Below are 2,398 nucleotides of genomic sequence, written 5' to 3'. Positions count from 1 at the left end.
GTGATATGCGACTATTTGTTTTTATGTCTGTCACTTAGTGTGAATAACTTGCATGTTGCTATAGAAATACCACTTATTTGATTACCAGGTGCTGCCTAGATCCCATAAGGTGTGTTTTAATATATAGCATGTGAACGGAATTCCCTTTCTAAAATCTGAAAAATTCTGAACTCCAAAACATATCTGATCTCAAAGGTTTCTAGTAAAGGATTAAGGACTGTGTTTTCAAAAGACTGTGAACAAAACTGATGGTACCACCTACTTCTAATGGCATGTTTCATATGTTTATGCTTTAGCACCTTTGCTAATATCACGACCTCTGTCCTGGATGTACAGTTCTTCTAACTGAGCCATGTGAAAGAAAGTTTTAATGCCATTGCCTCCAAGAAGCCTTCTTTGTATATCCCAAACTGACTTGTCAACACTTTCTTTAGTGATTCTAACGTTTTATCTCCTTTTACATTGTAATTCTTATGACAACACAGACTTCTTTGATTAGCCCTGACAGTCTGGGGATGGTTATCGCTGCAGCAGAGTTTGCACAAAAGATGTGGATTCATAACTAGTATTGAAATCAGAATATCTCTGGAGCAAAGGTTATGATCGTAGCTACCAGGGTAAGGATGGAGACCAATGCTCCTGTGTCAAGGCTAGAAATAAAGATTTGGTTGAAGCTGAGAACTTACTCTGGTGCTTGGCAGGAAGAGGTTGGCATAAACATGGAAAACCTGGTAAAAACACCTATAATAGGAAGACTAGCCACTGTGTGCTGGTTGATTACCCAATTGATTACTAGAGTCTGTGCGGATATATTAGAGTCATCATTTCATCTAGAGCTCAACTTTAGAGTAGTTATTATTATCTCCATTTTAGAAATGGGAGACTAAAGTTCAGGGAGGGTAAGCTTGAGCAGTGTCACATAACTAGTAAGAAGCAATGCCAAGATTTAAACCCAGTCTCTCTAACACACTGGTCCTTGTTCATAATCCCTGAAGAATATTCCTTCAATTTGGGCAAGCAGATAACAAGGATATGTTCTGTTGAGATAGACACTGGAGTTGAGGACTTAGGACAGCATTCAGCATGGTTTTTAACGCATGGTATTTTACCAGTGGTGTAGTATGGCTAACTATGATCTTACATTTAGCAGCACTGGCGTTTTTCTTCATGAACTCTAAAGCTGCACACTTCTTTAAACCTTACAATTCTCCTGTCTCTTAGAATGGATTCTCTACTTCCAACTTGGGTAGCACATACACCTAAGACTGCTTTTTATGTGACATGAATTCGTGACGAAACATGAATTTTCTGTGTTTTCTTCAGGATATTACCTCTTTTGGGGTGCTTGAGCCTGACAGAAAGAATAGTATATTGATTCTTTTCCCCAGTAGTAAATAATACAGTATCCTGAATATAATAGGAAATAAATAATTGTTTATGAAATAAATTCTTGCTAGCAAACATTAGTAGACATGGGCAGCTTGATGGAACATATTGTTGTTGACATCTATTTCATAGTATGAGGCAGTTTATATTTTAAGCTTTGCAGATTTCAGAATAATGTTTAGCTATTTATAAACATTCAAGAAAGAGGTAATAAATTTTATCTTTCTTCAGCTGGGAAAATGTTGGAAACCACATAAATTTTCTCACAATACTATTTTGTGATTTCTGTAGACTGAAGGATTTTTGACGTGTGGGAACCAATGGGAAAGCATCCCAATAGTGTCAACAAAAAGCTGACATTCTATATTCTGCTCCATTCAGCCTTTCATTCTGAATCCTATCTGTGCAATCTGCAACTTTCACCCCGGGAAAGGAGACTGTAGATGAATTAATGAGAATGGAGTTAGCATCGGTCCCTCTCAACAATTTATAGCAAGTAAATTAAAATCACCTGTTGGTCCAGCACATTAGCATTGCTGACTCTGCTCAAACCCTTCAGGATTAGTTTAAACTCAGAGGGATAAATAGACGTAAATAAAATGTATTTAGTCATCTTTTATTTCACAAAGAAAATTGTAGAAATAGTTGAGAATGTTTTCTTTTCTATTATATCTAGCTTTTCCTCTTCTTGAGAAGCAGAAAAAAAGTAAAATATAAAAGGACATGAAACTCTTCTTTTGTTCTGTAATGTATAAGACATATTCAAACAGGCTATTCTTTCATTCATCAATAAAAATTGATAGTGGAAATATTTTCTTGGGTAGCCATATCTACTTTTTTACTGAATGCTTAGGAGGTTGACTCTGGATCTCGTTCGACTCTTACTTTAGGGACCAGCCAGACAAAAATCCTGGGTTTTTCCACATTGTTATACCAATATCTGTAGTGAAGATACTTTTGTGATCTCTGAGAATGGACTGAGGCAGCTAATTCTCCCAGGACATCTTTGAAG

The sequence above is a fragment of the Colobus angolensis genome, unplaced genomic scaffold (genome assembly GCF_000951035.1).
Source record: "Colobus angolensis palliatus isolate OR3802 unplaced genomic scaffold, Cang.pa_1.0 Scaffold664, whole genome shotgun sequence".
Lineage (NCBI taxonomy): Eukaryota > Metazoa > Chordata > Mammalia > Primates > Cercopithecidae > Colobus > Colobus angolensis.
The sequence above is the reverse complement of the archived record's forward strand: the minus strand, read 5'-3'. Positions refer to the sequence as shown.